Source organism: Lycium ferocissimum, chromosome 2 (genome assembly GCF_029784015.1).
Source record: "Lycium ferocissimum isolate CSIRO_LF1 chromosome 2, AGI_CSIRO_Lferr_CH_V1, whole genome shotgun sequence".
NCBI lineage: Eukaryota > Viridiplantae > Streptophyta > Magnoliopsida > Solanales > Solanaceae > Lycium > Lycium ferocissimum.
This window is the reverse complement of record NC_081343.1, coordinates 9,355,316-9,368,689: the sequence shown is the minus strand read 5'-3', so window position 1 is coordinate 9,368,689 and position 13,374 is coordinate 9,355,316.

The following is a 13,374-nucleotide window of genomic DNA, read 5'->3' as shown; positions in this document are numbered from 1 at the left end:
CTAACTTTCATAGAAAGGCTCGGATCGCTTCGATACGTTCGTAGAAGATTCCATGACAGGTAATGCCCGTAACTTTCAAGGGCGGGTTCGAATTGGTTGATACATGTCTGTGTTCTCTAAGACTCTCTTTAATGTGGTACTAATGGCATTTAGAACGGATTTGATATGACTATCGTTTGATACTCGAGCGTTGATTTGTCTACCTATCTATTGAGTCTTAAAAGTGATTTTTATGCATATGGTTTCTCGCTTTTTACTAGTCCCTCTCTCTCTCTCTCTCTCTCTCTCTCTCTCTCTCTCTCTCTCTCTCTCTCTCTCTCTCTCTCTCTCTCTCTCTCTCTCTCTCTCTCTCTCTCTCTCTGGGACACGCACTCGTGCACATTTCTTGCATTGTTCACCGAGTCCCTCACTAGAGGGCCGGGACACGCTATATATTTATATATATATATATATGTATATGATGATATGATGATATGGGGATGGCGGCCAGGATGGCATATGATGACATCATTCACCGAGTCCCTCACTAGAGGGCCGGGACACGCTATATGTACATGTATATGATGATTTTACTTACCGAGTCCCTTACTAGAGGGCCGGGACACGTTATGCATGCATATGTACATGATGATTATTTATTTATGTTTCAGAGTCAAGCCTTATGATTTTCTATACTCCTTATTCGAGTATGATCTGTTCTTGCATTTCATGCTTTACATGCTCGTACATATTCCCGTCACCCCCCCTTTCTTCGGGGGCTGCGTTTCATGCCACGCAGGTGTATACAGATGAGTAGGAGATGTTCCAGCTGGATTGGCGAGCTCCATTTCCTTCCGAGTGCTGCCGAGTCAGAGTATCTATGTTATGGTATCTTGGTTTATGTTAGAGATTTTGCAGACAGAGTCACGTATATAGCATGTCGATTCGTAAGCGGCTGCAGCAAGCCGATGTATCATTATGCATTATGTTACGATTTCATATGATTCTGGAGATTTTACTTGATTTGAGAAAGACGAAAAGCATGTTGTTCTTTGAAAAGCTTCCATTATGCATTCATTTCACGATTTAAGAGTCCAGTATGATTATGAGTATCACGAGGATCAGCGGGTTCGCTCGGCCCTAAGTAAGGGTCGGGTGCCCATCATGCCCCATCAAGTAGAGGTGTGACAATACCCCGGACGCGGGAGGCCTGGACGCTGGCTAATGCTATTGATTATCACACCGTACCTTTATGGTCGGGCAGCTTATACAGTTATACATATATGACATGATAATGATTATGATAGTAAGCTAGTATGCATTATCTCTTGTATGAGTCAGTCAGTTACATATTTCTCCGTAATTGGTGTCCCTTCATTTTATTGATATCTTATTGTTGTTTATGCCTTACATACTCAGTACAATATTCGTCTTTGTTACACCTCGCATTTTGCGCGTATTCGGAAAATTGGAAATAATTCGGAATGTTAAGTAATAAGGCCTTAATTGGATTTTTCTTAATGTGCGTGATGTTTAAGGAAATATGGACGCGAAAATATTAAGGAAGGTTAAGGGTAAAGTTGGAATCTTGTAAATTAGTCCCGTGAATTTTCGAAAAGCGATCCATTATTAATTGGGCTTAAAATAAAATTGGAAAAATTAAGCCCAAAAGAGAGAGAGAGGGTGGCCGGCCAAGTTAAGGCTTGGCTGCAAGCCCATGAAGTTGGTCATGTGATTTACATGTGACCAACTAAATGTTATAAGAGAGCAAGAGTTCAAGAAATTTCAAGAAGCATAGAACAAAAAAAAAAAAGAAAAACGAGAGCAAAAGAAAAGAGAGTTCGGCTGACCTTGGTGAAATTTGTCACCCAAAAATCTTGCTCCTAAAATTGTTCTCTTGCTATTTTTCTACTAAATTAAGCCTCATTTACAACTTGGTGTAATTGGTTTGGAAGATTAAGCCTTGGTTTTGTTGCTTGGACAACTTAAGGAAGTGAAGAAGTTGGAAGTGTAAGGTAAGAATTCATCCGTCCTAATTATGTTTTGAAGGTTTGTGTGTGTTGTAGCATATGTAAATGAGTTGAAAGTATAGAAAAAACGGAAGATTGCAAGTTGGTGTGCATAGGAGTATATAGCCGAATGGATGTTGTAAAGTTATGTTGAATTTTATGTTGTATTATGATTGTAGACATTGTAGAAATTGTATTGGAAGTGAAAGATGGATTTAAATGTGGCGGAGTTGAGGATTGGCCTATGGCCGTGTGTTGGTAGAAGGAAATATGTTGAGCTTATTTTGTTTAATATGTTAGTTGCGTCGTTGTGATCCTTATAGTGTAAATGGAGGCTTAACGGTTCAAGTTTAGCATTAGAGTGGCTTATATGTCGTTATAAGAGAATATGTGTTCTAATGTGGTTATGATGTAATTATGGAAATGCTTTGTTTATGTGCTAGTTATGATTGTTATTAATGAATTTGATAAATGATAATGTGTTATGAACATGTTGGTTGAAGAATGGAAGTCTTGGACGAGTTATGGTTTCGGTGGAAAATTTATATATTTTATGAATAATATGAGAAATCATGTGTAACGTCTTTGGATAGCATTGGGATGATTTGGAAGGTAAATGAGTATGAAAACATCATGATTGGATTAAAAATGCGAAGTTATTTGTAAGTTGTCGCTTATGCGTAAAGGTGCCGATTTGTGCTAATATGTGATTCTAGTTGATATTTAATGTTGTTGGCTTGGTTGTTGTTGGTATTGGAGCCGAGTTAAATTCTCGGGGCGCCACATTTGTAGGGAGGTCTTTGTCGAAATTTTGTTAGACAAGAATTAGTTTAAATTGAATGCCTAAAGCCTTATGGTTAACTTATGGTAAACTTGACCATTTATAGGTTTTGGACGAAAAGAGAATTGAGTTTTGGAGAGCGTAAAAGGCGTAAAAGGTATGTAAAGCTTTCCTATTTCTTTCTTGGCATGATCTAAGTGTACCAGGATCGGATTTGCGCCTTGGAAAGTGTTCTGCTCCTCGGAATCCGCGTTTGAAAATGCCCCTTTTTCGTTCAATAGAATTGAATCCTTTAGGTGTGTTTTGATGAAAAGTTTATGTAAATGTTCATAAATTGCCTAGAAAGTTATGAATCGTCCCTAGGACCTATATAGATGGTTCCATACGCCTAATATACATGATTCAAGCCCATCGCCTCGGTTGTCCCGAGGTGGACCCGCAAAATTCCGATTTTACCCCTTTATGTTTATGGTTAGTTTTGAGCGGTTCTTTTTAAGGAAACGTTTTAACTACTATTTTAACTACTAAATGAAAATTGTTTTAAATATTTCCTTAAGTCTTATAAACTATTTTGGAACATGAAAAGTGATCATAGAAAAGTTATTTCTCCGTAATGCACCATGACATCCGAGATTCGCATAATATGATTCCGTCAGATCTCCTTACTTTGATTTGTCATTTGTTATGCCTTATTGAGTCTACGAAAATACGTATGGTATTTTTATTGCATTTGGTTTCTCACTACTCCACTCGTGGATGCCTCAATGTTTCCCCATCGAGCCGGGCCGGGATATGTTCTCAAGCGTATTCCTGCATTGTTCGCCGTGCTCCGGTGTGAGGGCGCGGTATTATACGTACATGGGTTGTGGTGTATGTTGTGCCATGTACGCTTTGTTATGATTATGTTACGATATGGCCATCTGTTATGTTATGATGTTTGTTATGCTTGTGGCGCCGGCGTCGGGGGCGACCACACTCGACCGCCGAGTCCAAGGGGCCGGCTTTGGCATATGTTTTTATACACTATTTACGATTTCGACATGTATTTTGATTATATACGCATTTTGTTCATTCTCCGCACATTCTTTGTTCCGATTTTGATTTTGTTTATTACGGTCTCGCTTTACATATTCAAGTACATTTTTTTTCGTCCCGACCCCGCGTTTCTGGGGTCGTGTTTCATGCCACGGTACGGACGCACGCTTCGCATCCGCCCGCTTAGGCCATCTATCGACTACTACGGCGCTCCTTTGTTCGGAGCTTACATTTTGGTACGCCTCTTTTCGATATGTATGTACATTCGGATTTCGAGGTACGACGGGGCCATTTTTGTCCCGTCATATGTTTATGTTTTCGGTCTTTAGGGTACGTAGACATGTGTAGTGGGTTCGTATATGTTTGGTACGCTCGTGTACGTTGGGGATTGTATGTATACTTTGTGACGGCTTTGATCGGCCTTCGTGCGTCATACTCGCTCTCGTGAGTCCTCTGATAACATCTTTAATTATTATGTATGTTCATTTTACTATTACGCTTATGTGGGGTAAGGGTACGTATGAGTGTCCAACTCGGGCACGAGTCACGGCCTACGGGGTTGGGTCGTGACAAAAGTAGTATCAGAGCGGTTAGGTCCTCGGAATGTCTACGGACCGTGTCTAGTAGAGTCTCGTTTATCGGTGTGTCGTGCACCATATCTATAAGCGAGGAGGCTACGGGACATTTAGGGAAGTACCTTCTTTTGTCTTAGATCGTGCGGTGCTTTGTATTAATAGGATGATTCTCTTCTGACGAATCGAATTGTTGTCTTTTCAGCTATGCCTCCGAGAAAGGCAACGGCAGCCCAGAAGGGCAAGTCTACGGCGCCCGGTGAGGCGAGTCAGGCCCGCAGAGTCACCAGGGCCCGCACTCAGCCTGAGCTGGAGCCTGTGCCTCCGACAGCCAGCTCGGCGACGCCACCTGCACCAGAGGGGATCAGAGTAGCACCGGTGCGGTCCGAGGGCGCTTTCCGCCGGTTTCGGACGCCCGGCACCTCGGCCTCTAGCCCCACGGCCGGGCGGAGGACAAAGCTATGAGAGAGGCGGTGCGGTTATTGACTAGGTGGGTGGCGGCTCGGGAGGCCGGCGCGAGTCGGGGGGTGATGAGGCACGCGGGTCGGCGGTTCGAGGGCCGTGAGTTTTGACCGTAACCCTCCGAGTACTTCGGGACAAAGCACGAAGAAGACCCCCATGAGTTCATTAGGGAGATGCGGCGCACCTACGGCGATTAAGGCCTCGCCGACGGAGTCGGTGGAGTTGGCCTCATGCGCATTGCATGATGTCGCGGCCAACCGGTTCGAGTCTTGGGAGTTAGCTAGGGGTAGAGGAGCCCCTCCTGCCGTCTGGGATGAGTTTACGGAGGCTTTTCTGCGTCATTTTCTACCACCAGAGTTACGGAGGGCCAGATTTGATAGATTTTTATCACTCGAGCGGCGGGGCGCGATGTCAGTTGGGAGTATAGTTTGGAGTTCGACTCTGCGGCCGGTATGCACCTACTTTGGTAGCCGTATGGACGACGGGATGCACCATTTTATTAGGGGTTTGGATAAGTATATGATTGATAATTGCTTAGCCGTGGGCTGCCCGGATGGGTATGGACATTGCCCGCGTACGGTGCGTACGCCCGGGGCATGGAAGAGCGACGTAGGGCGTCGGCCGAGAGAGATTACGACGAGGGCCAGCCCAAAAGGGCCAGATCGGCTGGATATACTGGAGAGTTTCAGAGTGGGCCGTCTCAGCAGCGGGGTACCAGGCGTTCTTCCCAGCCAGCCCGAAGCACACCCCCGCAGTTTTCAGGCTGGAAGTCAGGTAATGCAGGGTATTCGGAGATAGGTCAGAGCTCCATGCCGGGCGGTTCGCAGGTGGATGGAGGTTCTAGTCAGACGAGGCCACCTAGGCCTCAGTGTTCTTATTGTGGCAGATACCATCCCGGGGAATGCTACCGGGCTACTGGAGCGTGCTTTTCTTGTGGCCGCCAAGGCCATGCAGTGAGATTGTCCGTATAAGGGGTAATTTGGGTGGTGCGGCCTACCGGATCACCGCCGGTCATCATCGGCCGGCCATGCGCCCACGGGGCAAGGTACATCGACATCGGCCGGCCGTGGTAGAGGCCGTGGCGGAGCTTCCGTTGTCGGCGGTCCTTCGAACCGCATTTATGCTCTGACCGGGCGACAGGACCCGGAGACGCCACCAGATGCGGATGCAGGTACATTATCATTCCTTTCTCGAAACATATTTGTATCGATCGGTTTAGATTCTATTTTGTGGTATATTTTCTCCTCCGAGTCACTAATAGAATTGGGATAGTACCCGCCCGGATAGAACCGCTGATATAGTTGTCTATGTAATGAAAAAGGGTGAATAGTGCCGACCTAGAAAGCCAATACGGAAAAGGTATAACCAGAAAAATGAAAGACCCTCCCTGAATCGAGTAGGACCCACTACGAAAATCTTCTGAAATTTCGTTAAAATCCCAACCTCGCCTTAAACCACATGACAAGCTCGTACGAGAGATAGTGGATGCGATCATATCAAGACGGATGCACCAAAATTTGCTAAAGTCCCGAGGTTAAGCGTGCTAAGGCCAGAACAAATCTGGGATGGGTGACCCCCTGGGAAGTGAACAAAAATTTTCGCAAATGTAGATATGAGAGTCAAATGGGCAGTGTGGGGTAACCCAAAGGAAATTAAAATATCTGGAGTGACTGGAAACCCGGAAAAGGTCAAGTGGACTAAGGCCAATAAGCCGGTAAAGGAGAAGATGGCATAACGATCTTTGGGGATTGAAAGGAACTGAGTACGAAGAAGGAACTCCTCCCTGAATTATTTATACACCCCTATATGGTTAGTTTAACATTCGAGGACGAATGTTCTAAAGGGGGGGAGGATGTTACACCTCGCATTTTGCGCGTATTCGGAAAATTGGAAATAATTCGGAATGTTAAGTAATAAGGCCTTAATTGGATTTTTCTTAATGTGCATGTGATGTTTAAGGAAATATGGACGCGAAAATATTAAGGAAGGTTAAGGGTAAAGTTGGAATCTTGTAAATTAGTCCCGTGAATTTCCGAAAGCGATCCATTATTAATTGGGCTTAAAATAAAATTGGAAAAATTAAGCCCAAAGAGGAGAGGGTGGCCGGCCAAGTTAAGGCTTGGCCCAAGCCCTTGAAGTTGGTCATGTGATTTACATGTGACCAACTAAATGTTATAAGAGAGCAAGAGTTCAAGAAAATTCAAGAAGCATTGAACAAAAAAAAAAAGAAAAACGAGAGCAAAAGAAAAGAGAGAGTTCGGCTGACCTTGGTGAAATTTGTCACCCAAAAATCTTGCTCCTAAAATTGTTCTCTTGCTATTTTCCTACTAAATTAAGCCTCCTTTACAACTTGGTGTAATTGGTTTGGAAGATTAAGCCTTGGTTTTGTTGCTTGGACAACTTAAGGAAGTGAAGAAGTTGGAAGTGTAAGGTAAGAATTCATCCGTCCTAATTATGTTTTGAAGGTTTGTGTGTGTTGTAGCATATGTAAATGAGTTGAAAGTATAGAAAAACGGAAGATTGCAAGTTGGTGTGCATAGGAGTATATAGCCGAATGGATGTTGTAAAGTTATGTTGAATTTTATGTTGTATTATGATTGTAGACATTGTAGAAATTGTATTGGAAGTGAAATATGGATTTAAATGTGGCGGAGTTGAGGATTGGCCTATGGCCGTGTGGTGTTGGTAGAAGGAAATATGTTGAGCTTATTTTGTTTAATATGTTAGTTGCGTCGTTGTGATCCTTATAGTGTAAATGGAGGCTTAACGGTTCAAGTTTGGCATTAGAGTGGCTTATATGTCGTTATAAGAGAATATGTGTTCTAATGTGGTTATGATGTAATTATGGAAATGCTTTGTTTATGTGCTAGTTATGATTGTTATTAATGAATTTGATAAATGATAATGTGTTATGAACATGTTGGTTGAAGAATGGAAGTCTTGGACGAGTTATGGTTTCGGTGGAAAATTTATATATTTTATGAATAATATGAGAAATCATGTGTAACGTCTTTGGATAGCATTGGGATGATTTGGAAGGTAAATGAGTATGAAAACATCATGATTGGATTAAAAATGCGAAGTTATTTGTAAGTTGTCGCTTATGCGTAAAGGTGCCGATTTGTGCTAATATGTGATTCTAGTTGATATTTAATGTTGTTGGCTTGGTTGTTGTTGGTATTGGAGCCGAGTTAAATTCTCGGGGCGCCACATTTGTAGGGGAGGTGCTGTCGAAATTTTGTTAGACAAGAATTAGTTTAAATTGAATGCCTAAAGCCTTATGGTTAACTTATGGTAAACTTGACCATTTATAGGTTTTGGACGAAAAGAGAATTGAGTTTTGGAGAGCGTAAAAGGCGTAAAAGGTATGTAAAGCTTTCCTATTTCTTTCTTGGCATGATCTAAGTGTACCAGGATCGGATTTGCGCCTTGGAAAGTGTTCTGCTCCTCGGAATCCGCGTTTGAAAATGCCCCTTTTTTCGTTCAATAGAATTGAATCCTTTAGGTGTGTTTTGATGAAAAGTTTATGTAAATGTTCATAAATTGCCTAGAAAGTTATGAATCGTCCCTAGGACCTATATAGATGGTTCCATACGCCTAATATACATGATTCAAGCCCATCGCCTCGGTTGTCCCGAGGTGGACCGCAAAATTCCGATTTTACCCCTTTATGTTTATGGTTAGTTTTGAGCGGTTCTTTTTAAGGAAACGTTTTAACTACTATTTTAACTACTAAATGAAAATTGTTTTAAATATTTCCTTAAGTCTTATAAACTATTTTGGAACATGAAAAGTGATCATAGAAAAGTTATTTCTCCGTAATGCACCATGACATCCGAGATTCGCATAATATGATTCCGTCCGATCTCCTTACTTTGATTTGTCATTTGTTATGCCTTATTGAGTCTCTGAAAATCTGTATGGTATTTTTATTGCATTTGGTTTCTCACTACTCCACTCGTGGATGCCTCAATGTTTCCCCCACTGAGCCCGGGCCAGGATATGTTCTCAAGCGTATTCTCTCGCATTGTTCGCCGTGCTCCGTGTGAGGGGGCAGGTATTATACGTACATGGGTTGTGGTGTATGTTGTGCCATGTACGCTTTGTTGTGATTATGTTCTGATATGGCCATCTGTTATGCTTGTGGCGCCAGCGTCGGGGGCGACCACACTCTGACCGCCGAGTCCCTAACGGGGCCGGCTTTGGCATATGTTTTCTGCATACACCATTTACGATTTCTGACATGTATTTTGATTATATACGCATTTTGTTCATTCTCCGCACATTCTGTTCCGATTTTGATTTTGTTTATTACAGTCTCCGCTTTACATATTCAGTACATTTTTCGTACTGACCCCCTTGCTTCTCGGGGGCTGTGTTTCATGCCCACAGTACGTACGCACGCTTCGCGCATCCGCCCGCTTAGGCCATCTATCGCCTACTACGCGCGCTCCCTTTGTTCGGAGCTTACATTTTGGTACAGTCTTTTCTGATATGTATGTACATTCGGATTTCAGGGGTACGACGGGGCCCTGTCCCGTCATATGTTTATGTTTTCAGTCTTTAGAGGTCTGTAGACATGTGTAGTGGGTTCTGTATATGTTTGGTACGCTCGTGTACGTTGGGGATTGTATGTATACTTTGTGACGGCCTGATCGGCCTTCGTGCGTCATACTCGCTTCTGTGAGTCCTCTGATAACATCTTTAATTATTATGTATGTTCATTTTACTATTACGCTTATGTGGGGTAAGGGTACGTATGAGTGTCCAACTCGGGCACGAGTCACGGCCTACGGGGTTGGGTCGTGACACGTACTGACGTCCGTTTTCTTTGGACGCTGTGTTCATGCCCACAGGTAGACAGGGAGGTGATCCAGACTCATAGGAGCCATTAGCTGATTGAGAGCACTCCACTTTTCCGGAGGTGCCATTGACTATTCTTTTGGTACATATATGTATATATTTATGATTTGGGCACAACGGGGTCCTGTCTGGTCCATAGGTCTAGTACTCTAGTAGAGGCTCGTAGATACGCAGTGTGGGTGGTATGGTCCCATAGTCTTCATGTATATGCATGCATATATATATATAATTTTGATAGCCAATGGGCTTATGCTTATAAAAGTAAATATGTTTCAAATGTTAATAGATTCTTATGATGATGAGCATATGTTATAAATGAGAGTAGATGAGTAATAGTATGAGCGGTGTTCGGTGGTTAGCCCCGGATACCCGTCATGGCCCTAGTCGGGTCGTGACAAGGACCCCCTTTAGTTACCCTATTATCCCCTCTTAGTAATCCAATTAGAATGACCACGATGCTTTAATTAAGGTCAGAAAGTCTCAACATGCCTGAATAGGTGTCTGATGATTATAGCAAAGCCTTGCCCTTTCGTAGAGCCTCCGAATGATCCCAATCTATTTAAACACGGATTATACATAAGAATACGAGTCTATCGGTGCCCATATTGCCATATAAAGGATTTCGGTTTACAAAGTCAACCCAAAACCCCATCCCCAAAATTTGAAAATCAAAACCATAATTTCATAGGAAAATGGGGTTTAACATGGTCAAATTATTTCTCTATGAATTTAGACGAACTCAACGATACCCACATAGATATAAATATATTCGGATCCAACAAGACGCCCAAAAAGGGATTCCAAGCCCCGAAAGGTAAAAATGGAAAATAGTTTACCTATACTGTAGGGAGTCTGAATACCAAAAATGAACTAAATCTGATATTAATTCGGTAATCAATTGAAGAAATCTCCATTTTTAACCTAGGGTTCATAAATCCCAATTCCTACATCCGAATTCATGATTTCTAGGATGGAATTTCGTAATAATCGAAGATATGATAGTAAAAAGAGGATCAAAGAATCTTGCAAAACCCCTCCAAAATCTCCTCAATCCTTAGCTCCCAAGCTTCAAATATGTGAATGAAAAGTCTAATCTCGTAATGGGGAATTAAATACCTCCTGTTCAGCGATTTTCGCATCGGCAGACCTTTTTCCGCACCAGCGATGTCACACCAGCGTTCCAAATCTCGCTTCTACGAGATTCACATATAACACTCAGGCCTGCAGGTGCGGCCTCGCTTCTGCGTCCTTTTTCTCGCAGGTGCGAGCCACGCCCATCTCACCTTCATTCACACCTGCGGCCTACCTTGCGTAGGTGTGGCCCCCCATATGCGAGCCAAACCTTCCATGTATGACGCACCAGGAAACTCAACCAACTTCCAAATTTTGATCCAACACTCGAAACTTATTCGGAACCTCGAGGACACAAACCAAATAGGTGAACCAGTACTAAAAATGCTACAAACTCATTCGCGCACTCAAAATTTCCAAAAGAGGTCATCTTGATCCAATGTTGACCTAGGTCAACTCCAATTCTCATAAAACTAGAATTCCAACCAAGGGTTCAAAATACCCCCCCCCCCGAGTCCCCGGAGAACCGAACCAACTACTCAATCAAATCCTAATCGACATTCGGACCTAATGGAATCGATGAAACTTCCAAAAAGACTCATTTATCCTCAATGTTGACTTTGGTCAACCAATCTCTTATGAACTTCCAAAAATCTCATTTTGTTACCCAACTCTCATCTGAATGCCTTGGGAATCGCGCCACTCATCCCATCACGACCCAATCGGAGGGCCATGATGGGCACTCGGAGCTAACTCACTAGGCACCTCTCGTCCAACTTCTCCAATCATGTCTAGGTGAGCCACATGGCTAACTCGCAAATTCCCGAACATAAATAATACCAATCTTATTGGGCAAGAGCACTTTTATATCAACGTTAAAATTCATGCCCATATACATATACACAAGCCAACGAGGCTAACAAAATGATATACAAAATATGGGCTAACAAGGCTAAAAGACATATAAATATACACAACTATCTACGAGCCTCTAGAAAGGGTATGTAACATCGTATAGATGGGACAGGGCCCTGCCATGCCCATATATACACAAAATAATAGTACCAATAGCTGCAGTTTCGAATCAAGTGGAGCTCCTCTAAGCAGTCTCTAAATAAACAGCCTAAGGATCAAGTCTATCTCCCTGTCCACCTGCGGGCATGACGCAGCGCCCACAATCAAAAGGACGTCAGTACGAATAATGTACTGAGTACGTAAGGCATAATCAATAACATAATAGAAGCATGAACGATAACATAAGAAGGAAGAGTCATGGGCTGGTAGAAGCATTTATACCTCTATCAACGTTCATCACATTTACTTACCTTTTTTCTAGTGAGAACCTTCCCTTCCATACACTTACATATATAGTAGTACCCTACCCGACTATGTGAGATCGGTGTCTTACATACCCGTCTATAACAAGGCTCGGTGTTATGCATACCCAGCACTATCAAGGCTCAGTGTTATCCATACCCAACTGCAGTGGTGCGCGCGCAATAGATATCATACCCGGGCACATAAGCTCGGTATTACATACTGGCCATACATATCTATACACATACATATACACCTAGAGGTACCTACGTAGTGTCAACATCATCATCGTCAATATATTTTCCCTCGGAGGATCAACTATCATAGGGTGAGATCAACGATATCATAAGAGTATCAAGAACTATGAGCTTTTGTAATTCTAGGAATGAAATCATCATGGAAGATATTATGGATTTCACCTGAAGGTATACATCAATAGGATCATGCCTTAAGAAAGAAGGTTTAGCCTTACATACCTTTTTGTCTTCTAAATTATTTAACGTACACCGCCAAAGCTTGAGAAATCTACATTTAAAAGGATTCATATCATGGTTAAGTCTTAAAGACACTCTTAAATCCAAACTAGAATAATTCATGAGCTAATGAAAGTTGGGCAGCATTTCCCCTATTTCATCAACTTCTAACATATTGCAAAACAACTCCCAAACAACTATAATAACATCCACAATATCCTAATCAAGTAGTCATATATCATTAAGTCTCAAAATTCATTCTCATATTCCACTTATATCAATAACTTCATACCAACCCTTTGCACAATTGTATACAACACTTCCTTGTCATCATTATTACCCTTCATAACAAGATTATACTTATAACATTCTAACAATGATAACCCAAGTTAAGTTACTACTCAAAATATCATGAAATCTACATTCGAACTTCATCTTCTACTTTCTTCCCTCACCCAAGTTATTCAACAACCAAGCATGCTTGGTAACATGAAATAGACATGAAAACTAACCTTTTATCACATAGGAATGATCTTTGGATCAAGTTATCACTTGAGTGAAACCCTAACTTTAACACCCGAGGAATTCTTGAATTCTACATACCCTAATGAGTCTTCCAACACTTGAATATCTTGATTCTTGCTACTTCATCTTTGATTTCTCTTGAGTTTGAGTAGAATATGCTTGAGAGAAGGTTCTAGAGCTTTTACGATTTTGGGGAAAGTGGGAAATGAAAAATAAGAACAAGGGTCATCTATATATATTAAAGAAAAAAAACTGCCCGACCCGATTATACGGCCATTTATACGGTC